At 34.4% G+C, this 18,358-nt stretch overlaps 1 pseudogene; it reads left to right on the top strand.

Annotated features, from left to right (window-relative positions):
* Positions 1 to 18,358, top strand: part of LOC137638753 (nephrin-like) — a 748,229-nt pseudogene that overhangs the window by 270,926 nt on the left and 458,945 nt on the right.

The raw sequence follows: 18,358 nt of genomic DNA on the forward strand, positions 1-18,358 counted from the left end.
TGGGGTTTTGCCAGATTTCATCACCACGCTGGCCAACTGCAGATTGGTGATGGTGGGACACTTTTGTCTGATAGCTCACATCCAACCAACCTAGTTTAGGCAGCCATTGTGATACAAAAGCCTTTTCACCAAGTTAAGGTATCCCCTCTCAGAAAGGATAAAGTATGTCGTATATTGTAGTTTGCAAATCAGATTTCAAATTCTCTTCAATTTCTACGAGTCTTGTTTTCTATCTCGCGTAAAATTGCCTGAATATGTTGACGTCTCCTTGGATAAACTATTTTGAATCAATTCTGGTTCACTGGTTGCGAGACAAATGAACATACCGTTTCTTTGTCAGAAGCGTTTGCAAGACTTGCCAATAATATTGCAGAGTTGAAATGTTCCTTGGTAACGTCTTAGGTATAAGTTGTATTATACATTAACAAGCTTGCCATGGCATTTTGAAGACTTTCCAAGGTAAGCCATTCATATGTCTATTACTTTGGACATCGCTTCAAAGGACTAAATGATTTTCCAAACACAAAAATATTTTGTAATTATAAACTCGTCTTTTTTTCTGTTAATCTTCAATGTCAAATTTCTTCATTCTTCTATTTTTTTTTCATAATCTTACATGCTGTCTTAATTCAAGTTGAATTTGTTTAACAACCAAGGAGATAAATCTATCATTCCTTTATATTTATTTCCATTGTTTTTAGTCATGTTTTTAAACAGGTATATCTCCTTCGCAATAGATTAGATGTATAGATTCATACAGAAGTCCCCTCTATGAATAGATAGTGAATATTAACATCCATGACACAAGCACAACACACGTTTCCCTGTCAATTTTTCTGGAAGTTGATATTTTCCATCCACGAGGCATTAAAATGCATTAATTCGGTAACCTAAATGTGATGATGAATTAGTAAATGACAGATATTGATTGGCCAGTGAATTGATGTCTAGTTTGATAAATGTTTGCGTAGCGTATTTACCAAATGAGCCAGGGCCTGTCATTAAAAGATAGATGAAAGCGATGTAATTGGAATGGATGAACTTATTTATTTAGGCGTAACTATAATTTCGTCTGGTTCTCTTGATATTATTCTTCATGAATAACCTCAAAGATCAAAATTTTACATGTACTAAGCTCTACTACTTAATTCAGATAACGTTCCTTAGTATTATCGGTTAGAATTTACGTAATAATTTTTACATTTGAGATGAAAAATAATTTGCCAAATTCATGTTGGGTTTGTTTACACAATTTGAATATCTCGCCTGAAATTTATAACCTTCAAAATACTGCGAATCTCACCTTTGTTTTAATTATCATGTTATTCTTCATCTATGTAAAGCCCTGTCCACACGATCGAGCGTGCCCGACGGGCAAACAGTGATACCAGACCACAATAGTTAGTAAGAATGAGGGCTGACGTCAGAAGCAGGAAAACTACAGACAGGGATCTGGCTTCTTACTGTCATGCCAGATCCCTACCTTTAGTTTTCCCGCTTCTGACGTCTCAACCCTCATTTTCACTAACTATTGTGGCCTGGTATCACTTGTTTGCCCGTCGGGCACGCTCGATCGTGTGGACAGGGCTTAAGTCACACAAATTATATCTCCTTTAATATTTATTGCTAGTCTTTCGTATGTAACAAGCTGCCTATCCTACTTGAATAGTCTTCCGTGTGACAAGTTTTCTTTGAGAGTTAGAAAATGCAATCTTCACATGAAATTGACCTGGATAAATCCAATTGGTATTCTCTCACGTATAAACTACACTAAGTTCTTTACGTAAATTAAATTAGATAGGGGTAAACTGCATCGCTGATTTCAAGGTACTTTTCATCAATATGGCAACTAACCTAAAACTTGAAGTCCTTAAGAATGATGACTTATTCCAAAGATTTTAAATTCATTAATCCCATTGGAGACTTTGAAATGTTTCAGTGGAAAAATTTTAACATATATTTTATTCCATGTGATAAATTCCACCAAAGTCTTAACAATACTTTTCGTAAATTTACTATGCCTGAATATTCTTTATGGCAAATTCCACTTGAAATTTCCAAGTTAAGTTAGTTGTACCCGTCGAAGATTGCATTGTGACTAAAGCATCTTCAATGACATTGTGAGCAAAGGAATTACAGCAGGCATTTCAGGAGAAACATTTATCCCAATAACAATTTATATTACTAGGCGAACATCTGCCCTAAACAATTTCAGTTGCCACTGAAAAAAATGTCTTTTATTGGGTTTTCAGTTTATTATCTCTTTTGTGTGTGTGTGTGTGTGTGTGTGTGTGTGTGTGTTCATGAAGTGGTAGATTCTGACAATAAGATATTTAACTAGTGGGAGCTCTGTCACTTTAACTGGTTGAAGGGGGAAATCAGAAATTATTTTATTAACCACTACATCAGACTCTCTACCATCAGTTGGACGTGAGATTTATCCCTAGTATTCTCCTCCATCTTTCAATTTTCATCCTGATGCCAATGTTTTTTTTTTTTTTTTTTTTTTTTTTTATCATAAGCTGTGTTTTTCGTTTACATATTGTAATCAAATTCGTGTCGTAAATAGAGAAGTAGAAATAGCAACTAAAAGTTTGTGTGACTTCCTAAATCATTATACCAAATTTATCATTTTGACCTGCTTCTCGCAGCCTTGATAAAGAAAATGGTAACAAGGATGTCGGGAGTTAAAATCTATTAAAATGTAGTTACTAAGAACGTGCAGATTTCATATAAAATGCTTCTTCCTGGTCATGATTGAAGGTTTATAGGTCACTCGTGAATGGCAGAGGCAAGGAACAGTGGCAGTGCCCTAAAGACTGACAAATAATCGGTGGCCAAGTACCCCTTTCTACCCGAGCTATGACTCAGTAGGTAAACCTGTAGGCTCCCCCCAAAACCTCCCATCCTTAGCACACAAGGGTGGTGAGGTTGCAGACACTGCAAGAAATGATCGAGCTTGAGTGAGACTTGAACTCTCGTCCAACAGACAGCAGGCAGGGACGTTTCCAATAGACTACTGCAAGCCTAAACTTCTTAATAATACTAATAAAGTAATAATGATAACGATTATGATAGTAATAATGTCGAAACTACTGCAAGCCTAAACTTCTTAATAATACTAATAAAGTAATAATGATAACGATTATGATAGTAATAATGTCGAAACGGTTAACCAATGTAATTCGCAGGATTTCATATATCTGCACTTCCTTATAAATAATTTGCATTAAATGAAATAAGAGATACCTCACACGTCTCGAACTGTCGACGTAACCGCGCCAGGACTCCTCGCTGCTGGGAGGTAGGACGCTGGTGACTGTTACAACACATAAGCATATGCTACCCAGGCCCCTAATTCGATATCAGGCAGGGTAGCCGATCAGGACTACGGTCTACCCCAAAGCCAAAGTAAAGGCTTTCTAATGAAGGCAGCAGTGCTTACCCCATACACATGGGAAAAATCACATTAATAGGAGAAGAATATAAGCAAAAATGGTTTATTAATTCACTTACATAAATAACTAAAAGCCATGTTGGTTTGCATGTGGCAGTGAATTTGCAGGGCTTATTCCAACAATTGGTCGTATATTGTACTTGCTATAGGATTGCTATGGAAAAGAATTTATGATTTTATGAAATGTTAGAATAAATACTCAAACATTTGTCTTAAGATACTGCGTAATGTCATACCCCCCTCTCTCTCTCTCTCTCTCTCTCTCTCTCTCTCTCTCTCTCTCTCTCTCTCTCTCTCTCTGCCTTGAAATAGTTTTTAAATACCTTTTAAAGACTATGCTAAGTCACCGTAGCGAAGGAAAAGATAAAAGTTTGTTAGGTATTACCTCTAATGTCTTTCTTTAAAGGTACAGATAGACAGACAAACAAAGAGTTTATCAATAAAGTGAGACAGATATTATTATTATTATTATTATTATTATTATTAGTAGTAGTAGTAGTAGTAGTAGTAGTAGTAGTTCTAGCTAAGCTACAACCCTGGTTGGTAAAGCAGGATGCTATAAGGCCAAGGGCTCCAATATAGAAAATAACTCAAACGGGAAAGGAAAAAAGGAAACAAATAATAGGGTGTGCCTGAGTATACCATTACGCAAGAGAACTCTAAACGATAAAACGCCATACACCATGGTACAGAGGCTATGTCACTACCCAAGACTAGAGAACAATGGTATGGTTTTGGAGAGTCTTTCTCCTAGAAAAGCTCATTACCATAACTAAATGACCTCTTCTACCCTTACAAAGTGGAAAGTAAAGAAGAGGAAGGTTTCTAAGTATATTGCTTCAAGAAGAGAGGAGGCTGGAAGGCTTATTGTTTTAGTGAGAATACCTGTCTGGAATTTCCTACTAAAAAAAAAAAAAAAAAAAATTGGTTCGCTTTGACCTAACCGGGCAATTAAAAGTTGCCTTCTTTTCATATGAGCCCAACTTTAGTGTCTCTGGAAATTAGATGATATCAACAAAATAGTTAAACAATAAATAATTTCCTTTTCGTTCTTCATTGTCCTAAAAAAAATTATACATTCATTGTGCCTCTGAAAATAAAGAAACTATAAAAAAAGGAATCTAGTGTTTCATTGTGATAAAACTTTTTCGACATTAATTAAAAGTAAATATTTCAAAAAATGAAGTTTCATTGACTCAATATGCTTTTTCTTTGAAAGGTTGGACTACTAAAAATCTCGCAATTGGCGTTAAATCACCTGTATAAAACAGCTATTGTCTAAACGTTGCTGGTTCTCTGTTAATTGCCCGCCTTGCAGAGTGTGAGCACCGCGTTAATTGCTGGCGCCCTTTATTCTTCAATAGATTGATTTTCAACGGCAAGGTTACCTGGACTACAGGTGCGCCGCCCATGGTAAAGGCTTTTCAAGTTAAACAATAATGGGAGTTACAATTACCTGTATTGTTGGTGAGAGAATTTTTTTTTCTATTTTTACTTTCAGTTGTCATGGGAATTTCACTTGGCACTTTCTGTCAAAGGCCTCGATGAGAAGACCAATCAGGCAATCAATATCTATCTATCTATCTATCTGTCTATCTATCTATCTATATATCTATCTATCTATATATATATATGTGTGTGTGTGTGTGTGTGTGTGGGTGTATAAATATACTATAGATATATGAATATATATAATAACAACAACAACCAATGCAGCCGCGTCTAGTCCACTGAAGTACAAAGACCTCAAATATGATTTTATTCACGTCTGGGGTTTGGCCATTTCATCACTACACGGTCCTGTGCGGATTGGTGATGGTGGAACCTTTAGACTTAATTGCTCAGAGCAAATCAACCTAGTATGGGTGTTCCTGATTAGTACTGCCTGGCTGATCAAGGCAGTATACAAACCATTTCACCATGTAAAGGTATCCCCAGTCTGAAAGGGACATTATATATATATATATATATATATAATATAATATATATATATATATATATATATATATATATATATATATATATATATATATATATATATATATATATATATACACATGTACAGTATATCCTCATCATCATCATCTCCTCCAGCAGGAGTCACTCTCCTTAAATCTCTATGGAAACAATATGACTCTCTCTCTCTCTCTCTCTCTCTCTCTCTCTCTCTCTCTCTCTCTCTCTTTATATATATATATATATATATTTATATATATATATATATATATTTATATATATATATACTGTATATATATATATATATATATATATATATATATATATATATATATATATATATATATATATATAAGCTGCGTATGTTTACATATATATTTTTACGACATTTACTTAAATGTATGCCAATGAAGTTTGACGAATATAGCATTTTCTTTTGAATATCTTCGTAAGATCCTTCCTGATAAGATAAGAGTTTCTTCTAACGATTCCTTCTAAAATTTACATCTATTGATTTAAACCTTTTGTGTAGAACTTTCTTCGTCTGTTTTAAATATAATTCTTGTTTGATTTATTTGAATGCGCCGAGATTACCTCTGATTTTAGTTTTAATTTCTTTCTTCAATCTATATAAATTATTTCAGGCTTTTCTGCGTATGAAAAAGATGCAACCTTGTTTTGTTTCAGTTTTGCTATGGTACTCTTTCAAATTCCTCAGCAATATTTCGTAAAGTTTTTTTTTTCCGAATTTATATGTATGTAAATTGTTCAACTTAAACACTTCAAACGTGATATAAACAAATTGAATATCTTATATAAAGATTATGTGTATTTTCTTGCTACTAAAATACATTCTCAAGTTAACTAAAAGCAATATAGAATATATTCTATTTGAAACTATGCTTCCATTTTAGTCCATTTACACTACTCATCAAATATGCATAAATATATTTAGACTATTTTGCTTTCGACTAAAATGACTTACTATAGATTTTTCCTTCGATATGTACCTGTTCTTGTTTTATATTTAAATGCATTTGTATCAATTTTGGTAGAACACATATCTATTACGTTTCAACTAAAATGCATTGTAAAAGAGCATTTAAATCATTTTTTATGAACAAATATGTATTATCTCAGTTTAGAAATATCTCTACATTCTGTCTATTAATTTCAACTTTTTATCTTTACCTGTTCAGGCTCGACCTTCGCGAGGGCGAGAACAAGGAAGAGTTCATCGACCCGTCGGTGAAAGGTCGGGCGAGGTCGGATGTAGACGGATCGAACTTAATTCTCGACCCTTTGACCGGGGCGGACTCAGGTCAATACAAGTGTCGGGTCGATTTCGAGAACCTTCCCACCCTCTCGGCTTTAGTCAACCTCACAGTGTATGGTAAGTAGGAGGATATTCATTTTTACATTCTTTCAGGTCATGGTGAGCATCGCTATTAGTAGTAGTAGTAGTAGTAGTAGTAGTAGTAGTAGTAGTAATATCAGCTATATTTTTGTGTGGTTTCGGTGATATTTTTAGTAGCAGTAATAACTTCTTTTAACCCGTTTAGTGTGGTATGTAGCTATGTCTTTTATTCCATATTTTCGTTCTGTTTGTTTCAAGAATTTCTCCTCGAAATAATGCTATTATAACTGTCTAAATAATAGTTATTGCAAAATAGAAATATAAAGTATTTGCAGTAAAGTGTGCAATGTCTGTTGTTACTACTACTACTACTACTACTACTACTACTACTACTACTACTACTACTACTACTACTATTGTTATTATCACATTTTACTAGAATCCTCATCGTTACTCAAGTTTCATTACCATCGTCAATAGTATTATTACGTTGTCTAACAAGAATAAATGGATGACAGGCTTAGCACCACGGCTATTGTTTTCATACATGGCGCGCATAATAAAGATAAATTCCCTCATAATCTTGTTTCTATCGAGGGTCGTAAAGAATTCCCAAGCAAATTATGAAAAATTGTGCCTTAAATCTTCGCTCGATTCCACAAAAGTTCGGGAAATTTTTTAGCCATACAGAGTGCCGTGTCGAGTAAATTTGTGGGCAATGGGTGTTTATTGGCACACGGAAGCTATTGTTTTGTTCATGGGCTATACATTGTTTGTTTACTGTTTATAAAACTGGTAAGGTGTTTGAAAGAACTCGAAAGTTTTCGGAGTTGGGAAATAACCATAATTTTGAATTTTGCTCACCTTGATTCTTTTTATCATTTCTTTAGTGTTTGAAATATGTCAGTTTTATCTCTGTGTAATGTTGTTATCTTCTCTCTGTCAAATGTTTTTTTATTAAGTTTTATAGCGAAATCATATTTTTCTTCGCATTTCAGCAGCTTTGATTTATGATTCGGGCAGTTCTTTACCATCATATTAACTTCTTGAAGAAATCATTAATTTTTTTTTGCCATATATTAATTTCTATAGGAAATCAGTCCTTTGTTTCCATATTAAATACTAAAAGAAATCAACAATTTTTTTTGCCAAATGTGAAACCCTACTGATAAAATTTTCAAATTAAATTTATATATTAGAATAATATCTTCAGCAGTTTGGCTCTGTATAATTTCAGCAATTTGGTTCTGTCTAATTTTGGCAATTAAGTTTGAAAAGTTTTGGCATTTTTATTCTTCAAAAAATCCAGAACTTTTCATCATGGTATTTAGTTGCAAAAGACAATTCTTTTATCTTTCATCGACAACTTGATGAGAGAGAGAGAGAGAGAGAGAGAGAGAGAGAGAGAGAGAGAGAGAGAGAGAGAGAGAGAGAGAGACACTTGGAAGTGTCACCTCACCAGTTCCTTTCCCATGTTCCCTTTTGGACGTCGCAAAACTTTGTTAGCTGTTACACCGTCTTACATTTTTCCCCGAGAAAGGTGGAAGGGAATGGGAAGGGGAGGCTGGTCAGGCAGGGAAGGAGGGGCTCCCTACTTCCCTCTTAAACCCCCACCCCCCTTTTCCTTCGTTCTTTAAAAGCCTTGCAATCACCGAGTTTTTACTCCCCGAGATGGGATTGGACAGGAGAAAGCCATTAAGAAACTATTCCTTCCTAAACACTGACTCTCTCTCTCTCTCTCTCTCTCTCTCTCTCTCTCTCTCTCTCTCTCTCTCTCTCTCTCTCTCTCTCGTCTTTTTCCAGTGCCTTGGTCGCTCTCAATATGACACTTCTTTTTACCTATTCTCTCCTGGTCCTTATAAACCTCTAAGCCATTACTTTGTACTTGTTCCTTTTCGTCAATTTACTCTAACATCGTTTTATATATATATATATATATATATATATATATATATATATATATATATATATATATATATATATATATACATACACACACATACACACACATACGATTCACCAGTTTACATATAAACTGTTTCAGTTATTGTTTAAGTTTATTATCTTATTTTCTCGATTTAAATTCTATTAGAAAATTTTTATACACCTGAAAATTGTCAAACAATCTATTTGTCTATCTACTCATCTTTTAGCATGGAAAAAGTAATCATAGAATAGCATGGCTGCATATAAGAGTGTTGGTAATCACTTTATATTTTTCTTTCAAGTTAACGTTGGTGTTGAGTAAAACGTAGTATTTATAAAATAATTCAATTATAGATATACCAAGTTCTTTCGAAATTTAGTAAGCAGTGAACCGTTGCGAACTGCATCGAAATTGTTCAAAAGAAAACTCGTGAAATATACGCTGCTCAACAAGTCTTTACCATGTTGTTATGAAACAAGCCTGGTATGCATTGATTAGCCTAACTATATGGAGGTATATAAGGGTTACTGTAGATCGTCCTCAAGGCATTGTATTCATATTCAGAAGGTTTAGGGCATTTGCTAACATCATTGGTAAAAAAAAACAAAAAAATGGCCAGGAGGCCAAGATAGATCAGTCTTATTATAAGCAGCTCTTTCGGAGAAAGACAGTTCGAAATCAAACCATTGTTCTGTAATCTTGTGCTATAGCCTTTGTACAGTAGCAGTTCACTGCCCTTTATAATAGTTCTCTTACTAGTGGGCACTAGTAAGTACAATGTTCAGCTCATTTTTTTTTTCTTTTTCAAACTGTTTGCTTACTTCATAGGAAAGCAAAGAACGCCCCGTAGTTTACTAAGTCATGCCATTTTCTTTATATTTTCTTTATTTTAAGTTTGATCTTAGTCTTTAAAACTATTTGTATTGGCTTAGGCTATGATAATAAAGCAGAAGGTACCAAGCAACATTTAAGCTTTCACCCTTTCTTACAGACTTAGGGCAGAATAACCAACATGAGACAAACGGCCGAATATAATGCTCTTTCAGGCATCGATATATATATATATATATATATATATATATATATATACATATATAGATATATATATATATATAAACATATATATATATATATATATATATATATTTATATATATATATATATATATATATATATATATACACTGCATGTGCCTGTGTGTATATACACTTTTTGAGTAGGGATACCTTATCGTGCTGAAAGCATTTGTGCATGGCCATGATCAGCAAAGCTATACTAACCAGGGCCACCCATACTAGGTAAGATTGCTGTGAGCGATCAGACCAGTCTCCCACCATCATAAATCCATAGTGGCTAGCACGGTGATGAAAATATCCAAACCCCGTACGAGAGCAAGGCATGACAGGCCTCTGTCCTGCAGTGGACTAGAAACGGATGCATTTATTGTATATTTGTGTATACTATATACAGTATATGTGTGGGTTCGTTTCTTTGTATGTATGTGCATCACACAAAGCAAATCACCAGTATAAAGACCATTTGACCGGCACAATACCATAGCAAAGCATCTTCATAAAAAAAAGAATTGAAAGGAACAAGGCGCCAAGGAGTGTTGAATTGGGAGACATGAAACAATGGCGCTTAAGAGCCACTGTTCGCGAATAGCCTTTTCATTCCGGCACCTTTTCTGTTGTCCATGACGGCACTTGAGATTTTTTTTTCTTTTTTTCATATGTTTGTTTTATTTTCAATTTTTCATTTGGTATATTTACAGGCGTGGTGAAAGTACTTTTATAAATATTTGTTTGTTTTTCCTTGAATTATTCTAATATATTTTCTTTTATGAAAATTGTTTGATTTGTGTAATTGGTTCTTTGCCAAAGTGACATTACCCTAACAAATGTCCTGAAAATAATATGAATTCCCTTTATCAAAGGTCAAATTTTGAATGTGGCCACTTTTCTCTTGGTAAGGGTAGAAGAGATACTACCGCTAGAGAGTTATAGGGTCTTTTGACTGGCCAGACAGTACTACATTGTATCCTTCTCTCTAGTTACGGTTCATTTTCCCTTTTGCATACACACACACACACCGAATAGTTTGGCATATTCTTTACATATTCTCTTCTGTACTCATACACCTGACAACACCAAGATTACCAAACAATTCTTCTTCACCCAAGGGGTTACTGCAATGTAATTGTTCAGTGGCCACTTTCCTCTTGGTAAGGGTAGAAGGGACTCTTTAGCTATGGTAAGCAGCTCTTCTAGGAGAAGGACACTCCAAAATCAAACCATTGTTCTCTAGTCTTGGGTAGTGTCATGACCTCTGTACCATGGTCTTCCGCTGCCTTGGGTTAGAGTTCTCTTGCTTGAGGGTACACTCGGGTACACTATTCTATCTTATTTCTCTTCCTCTTGTTTTGTTAGTGTTTATAGTTTATAAAGGAGATATTTATTTTAATGTTGTTAATCTTCTTAAAAATTAAATTTTTCCCTTTTTCCTTTCCTCACTGGGTTATTATCCCTGATGGATACCCTAGGCTTATAGCATTGTGCTTTTCCAACTAGTGTTGTAGCTTAGCAATTAATAATAATAATAATTAAGCTATGGCAAGCAGCTTTTCTAGGAGAAGGACACTCCAAAATCAAACCATTGTTCTCTAGTCTTGAGTAATGCCATAGCCTCTGCACCATGGTCTTCCACTGTCTAGGGTTAGAGTTCTCTTGATTGAGGGTACACTCGGGAGCAGTATTCTATCTGATTTCTCCTCCTCATGTTTTGTTATAGTTTTTATAGTTTATATAGGAAATATTTATTTTAATGTTGTTACTGTTCTTAAAATATCTTATTTTTCCTCGTTTCCTTTCCCCACTGGGCTATTTTCCCTGTTGGAGCCCCTAGGCTTATAACATCCTGCTTTTTCAATTAGGGTTGTAGCTTAGCAATTTATAATAATAATAATAATCTGGTTTGTTCTCCCACGACCTTGCATTATTCTCCTTCCTTGAATCCGACTTATCTGCGATCATTATGATAATGATCTTTTGAGAATCCCAGTTTAGGTATGAATACAATGAATCTGTGTTTTCATTTCAATCTTGAATCTGAAGATGTCAGTGTAATGAAAGTAGGGGCATCAAACTATATATGAATATATATATATACATATATATATATATATAAATATATATATATATATATATATATATATATATTTATATATATACTGTATATATATACTGTATATATATATACTGTATATATATATACATATATATATATATATAAATATATATATATATATATATATATATATACATATATATATATATATATATTTATATATATATACTGTATATATGCATATATATATGTATATATATATATATATATATATATATATATATATATATATATATATACACATACACACATAGGGTTGTGGTGGCCTGGTGGTAGCGTCCTTGCCTGGTGATTGCCAAACTGAGGTTCGAGTCCCGCTCAAGGTCGTTATGCCTCTGGTCGCTGCAACCGCACCAAGCTTGTGAGCTAAGGATGGAGGTATTGAGGAGCCAATAGATCTATCTGCTGAGTCTTCAGCAGCCATTACCTAAGCCTCCTTGGTCTTAGCTTGGGGGGAGAGGGGCTTGGGAGCTGATCATTTGTAATATGGTCAGTCTCTAGGGCATTGTCCTGCTCGATAGGGTAATGTCAGTGTCCCTTGCCTCTGCCATTCATGAGTGACCTTTAAAACTTTAAACATATATATATATATATATATATATATATATATATATATATATATATATAAATACATATATACACACACACACACACACACACACATATATATATATATATATATATATATATATATAATGTATATACTGTATATACTGTATACTTATGTATAGTTAATGACATGAAAATTTTAATGACGTTTGGAATAGTGTATTTATAAGGTACATATCTATATGTTTGAATTATTCTGCATAACTAGACTTTTACTGTATCCGCTGCGTATATTTTTTATTTTATCCTGGATACATTTTGTGCGCGTATTTGATCTGTGCAAAATAGTATGTGTGTTTGATTGATCGTTTGATACGTATATTCATAGTTTATTAACATATCTCATAAATCTATTTTATGACCCTTTGAGATATATGCTTGCTCTTTTGCTTGCATGTGTGAGCCATTATTAATGTAAGTGGCTACGTAGCGTGTTACTTTCACACAATTTGTTCCCAGTGTTTTGCCGTACTTTACACATTTTAAGGATACATTGGTCTAAAGCGGGGTTTACACAGTCGAACAGTTCGTCGAACCCGGTTATCGAACCCGGTTGTCGAACCTGCTTGTATACGGTTCGAAGAGGTGGAGTCAGCCACAAATGCCTAAGGTTTGTGGTCAATGAAGCCCCGCCCACACAAGTCAAGCGAGAACAGACATTCTTCGAACCGTTCGACGAACATGTTCGACAACCAAGTACCCTGTTCATATGTTCGAACATCACATCAAACACATGTCTGTTGAACCGCGTTCGACGGACCGTTCGACCGTGTAAACCAGCCTCAAGTTTCATTTTTGTCCAAGCCACTGCGTACTATACTGAGTGGTAGTAACTTTTATTTAGAATTATCCTTGTGTACTTTCTTTATTGTATTCCGAAAATGCAATATTTCATCGATTTCTATCTAATATTATTGGTTTGATTTTGTGTTTCTGTTCGTCGGTGTATTCTTCAAACAGCCACTGATTAATTTCAAACTCAACTGGTTTTACTCTTCTGTTATATTTCGCTTTCATCGGCTCATTCTAATAAAAGATTCGCTGACATATAGTTGAGGCCTTTTATCACAATAGAGCAAATGGTAAAAATGTCCATTGTGAAGCATTAAAGTTTAATTACAAAGCTCTCTATGTGCTTGGTCACACGTGCATTCTCACATTACAGTCTAATTTTAACCACTGCTTTTATTAGGTCGTGGAACTTTATATACTCTACTTAATATATTTTGAGAGAGAGAGAGAGAGAGAGAGAGAGAGAGAGAGAGAGAGAGAGAGAGAGAGAGAGAGAGAGAGAAATAAAAAAAAGGATTAGAAAAGGAGAGAGAGAGAGAGAGAGAGAGAGAGAGAGAGAGAGAGAGAGAGAGAGAGAGAGAGAGAGAATTGGAAATAAAAAATGGATTAGGAAAGAGAGAGAGAGAGAGAGAGAGAGAGAGAGAGAGAGAGAGAGAGAGAGAGAGGAGAGAGAGAGAGAGAGTTGGAAGTAAAAAAAAAGGATTAGAAAAGGTGATCATGGTGCGTGCCTTTGCGCTTTAGTTATCCTCGGAGCAAGACAGATGTAATTTATGATTCAAGGATAAGAGAGGCATTGCGAAACAATGATGGATGAGTCTGGATTCCAGTTCACGAAACTCGCGATTTTTTTTTTTTCTTCTTTTTTTTCAGGCGCTGCTGCTACTGCTATTAATGATCCATTTTGGTACTAACACTTCTGTTGCTGCTGTGACCAAATCAATTTTCCTTTTAAAAAGAAAAATATTGTTATATTTTTAGCATTATAACCTTATTTTGTTATGATTATTTATGTGTACTTTAAGTGACAACTGCAATATTTTGATATTCGTTCCATTTTTTTATATTATTATTATTATTTTTCTTTTTAGGGTATAAATAATTTTTGAGCTGACCATTTCATATCGAAATTTCTAGTACATTATTGTGTGGATACATTTAGTTATGTTTTTTTTTTCCGCTGCAAATGAGAATATGAATAGAAGTTGTACAAAATACTCAGGAAAATATATACAAAGGTAAAGTTTAACGTTTGGATTTTTATCTGTAGGTTACGATCACAACATATAATTGTGGGGTTACTGTGTGTATATATACGCACATATATATATATATATATATATATATATATGTATGTATGTATATATATATATATGTATATATATATATATATATATATATATATATATATATATATGTATATATTTTACTAATAGCTACAAAATATCATAACTTCTCATCATCACTTCAACGGAAGGTGTAAGGTTTTTTTTATTATTTCAGCATATTAAAATCATACATAAATGTACTTATATATATATTTTATATATATATATATATATATATATATATATATATGTGTGTGTGTGTGTATATATATATTTACTATATATAATATATATATATATATATATATATATATATTCGTGTGGTTGTGTCTACAGTTTTGATTATTAAACATGATATATTCAATATCAGCTCTCTCTCTCTCTCTCTCTCTCTCTCTCTCTCTCTCTCTCTCTCTCTCTCTCTCTCTCTCTCTCTCTCCAAAACTTTTGTGGCGAACGGTATCCGGAAAAGGGAGGAATTTGAAAGGTTAAATTCTATTTTCCTTTCTGCGCAGCTCATGACTTCTTGCCTCCGCCCTCTCCCACTCAAGAGAGAGAGAGAGAGAGAGAGAGAGAGAGAGAGAGAGAGAGAGAAGACTAGGAGCTACTTTAAGCTTCAGCGCTGGGATGTTTTGAATTTGGGTGGCACTTTGCATTTTTCTCCCGTCTTTGTTGAATCCCATTTCTTCTGGCGAGGTCACACAGATAAGGCTCACTTACGGCTTCTTTTCGAAAGGATTTTGGATCACTTTTTTATTTTGCTTTAATGTCAACTAGGATAGATAGGAGTTTTTGTACATTTCTTATCATTTTGTAAGTGATAAGGGTCGCTTAATAGCTTATCTGCGTCGCAATTTTACCATGTTACTTTTTGTTTCCTTTTTACCACCGTTTTTATTTAATCTCAAAATTTCTTTGTTCTATTTTTAGACTTGTCTTTTGTACCTCCGTTTTTCATTGTTGTATTTTTATACTTTTTCCTTTTGTACCTCCGTTTTTCATTTTACTATTTTATACTATTTTTTTTTATTACAAAACGTATTAATTTGTGTGTGTATGTGTAATGAATTTCATCCCCAATTTACCCACAAGAGGGCAGCAATGGCTGTCGGATTGGTGGTGAGCTGTGTGGGTCACGTACGCTATGTGAATTTATAATCGGAATGTAAGGAATGGACGAAGAAGAGAGGCGAAAGATTTAATATTAAACAAATATTGAAGAAGTGTAGGAGGTATTTGGAAACAATGCTGCCCTTTTACTAGAAATGAAATTGAATATAGATTTTAGTATAGTCAAATAGTTCACTTTCAACATTCATAAAATTCTTTAAATACAAAAATTATCTATCTATCTATCTATCTATCTATCTATCTATCTATCTATCTATCTATATATATATATATATATATATATATATATATATATGTATACATATATGTATATGTATATATATTTGTGCGTATATGTATGCTTACAAATTTATGTATACTATATACATATACTATAATATATATACGTATATATATATGTGTGTGTGTGTGTGTGTATGTGTGTCTGTCTGTGTTTTATATCCTTTTGATCTTTGTATAAACATCATGTACATACCAGTCATAGAGAGAGAGAGAGAGAGAGAGAGAGAGAGAGAGAGAGAGAGAGAGAGAGAGAGAGAGAGAGAGAGAGAGAGAGAGGGTGGGGTATATAAATGCAACAGCATATCTGTCACTTCATATATCAACGGCGTTCGTGGTATGTCATAATGAAATAGTTTAAATCACACATATTAACCTCCCGCAGAACACTCAGTATCCACTGTTCCATTTCTGAGCTCCTAAAAATACCTGTGACCAGGAGCTTATCATGGAGCATGTGTTGTTATCCGCCCCCCTCCCACTTTAATTATGCGTGAACAGACCATATATCATTGCAGTACATTACTATCCCTAATGGTTTATATTTGCTTGCAGTATTTTGCCCGATATGATTCGAATATTTTTCAATATCCTGTGGAAATTGCTCATTCTTATTTTAAGCTATTGACCTTGATAAATGGTATTTTGATTAAACAGTTTGAGTGGGATATTAGTTTGGGATTTTTTTTTCATTGTGTTATTATTAGAAATAACCTAATAATAGGGTTGTGGTGGCGATTTGGCAACGGTCCCTGACTGGTGAACTGGGGTTTAAGTCCCGCTCAAACTCGTTAGTTTATTTGGTCGCTGCAATCTCACCATCTGTGGGAGGTAAGATGGAGAGGGGGGTTTTGGTGAGCCTAAACGTCTATCTGCTGAGTCATCAGCAGCCATTTCCTAGCCCTTCTTGGTTCTAGCTTGGGTGGAGAGGGGCCCCGGACGCTGATCATATGTATATATGGTGAGTCACTAGGGCACTGTCCTGCTTCTTAGGGTAATGTCACTGTCCCCTTGCCTCTGCCCATTCATGCGTGGCCTTTAAACCTTTAAATACGTACAGAGAACAGATAGACAGGTGAACGGGAGACAAAAAACCAGCCGTACAAATAGTTTGTGATAAATGCATACAAAGAGAGAGAGAGAGAGAGAGAGAGAGAGAGAGACGAGCAGTTTCTTTGTAGTTGTTTTATTATTTTCGAGTTGGCATAAAATGGAAATTTTTCATAAGGGAAATTGGTATAAATATAACGGACGGAAAAGTATTAAAAAAAAAAAAAAAAACCATAGCAAGGTTAGATAAAATATATAAAAAACTTCAGGGAATGTGAAAATATCTTTTATTTACGTTAGTTATTATGAAAAAGGCAATTTCGAAAGTAAATGTGTTCGAGAAAATTCCACAGAAAGATATTCAACTCCACTAAAAATAGCATTCGCAATAAAATCTGATAATATTTCAGGACGGAAAATTACAAAACTGACCCACGAGTTCGAAAAAATCATTGTAATGTTTGCACAGCAGATTTTATTCCTTCGTTACCGCTTCTGACAAATGAATGATTATTCATACATTGATGTGTTATCTTTATAATTTAGTTGTTGTGGGTGGCCGATGTGGTAACGTCCCCTACTGGTGAACGCCAGACTGGGGTTTCAAGTCCTGTTCCAGACTTGTTATTTCCCTTTGGTTACTGCACAACCTACCTTACCATCTTTGTGAGCTAAGGATGGGGTCGTTTGGTGGGGAGCCTATAGGTCTATCTGCTGAGTCTTCAGCAGCCATTGCCTGGCCCTCTTTGATCCTAGCTTGGGTGGAGAAGGGGCTTAGTCGCTGATCATACGTATATATGGTCAGTCTCTAGGGCATTGTCTTGCTTGAAAGGGCAATGTCACTGTCCCTAGCCTCTGCTATTCATAAACGGGCCCTTTAAAACCTCTAATTAACAAGTTATTTTCATTTTCATCAATTATTATTGTTGTTGTCGGTTTTGCTGTTGTTATTTTTATTGTTAATGAAAACCTGCAGAATTTATAGACAAAGAACACGAAAGTCATATTTTGGTTTTTCAGCGTATCATAAAGCTTTAATTATTATGATAGTTTCCCTCGGCCTTTAGTAAGTAGGAAATCCAAATCATGTTGAAGAAGATGCATACTATTAAGGTTTTGTCTTTGTGAAGAATCCATCGTTGTCTTATTTTTTGCCCTAATGACTAAAGGGTTATGAGTTTCTGGACCCCCTTTTATAAAGACATTTATGGGGAACACCAGTGGGAAACCTGGTTATTTGGGGGGGGGGGTGAAGAAATGCTAAAACGAGTGATTTGCAGCAATAATAA

Source organism: Palaemon carinicauda, chromosome 3, assembly GCF_036898095.1.
Source record: "Palaemon carinicauda isolate YSFRI2023 chromosome 3, ASM3689809v2, whole genome shotgun sequence".
NCBI lineage: Eukaryota > Metazoa > Arthropoda > Malacostraca > Decapoda > Palaemonidae > Palaemon > Palaemon carinicauda.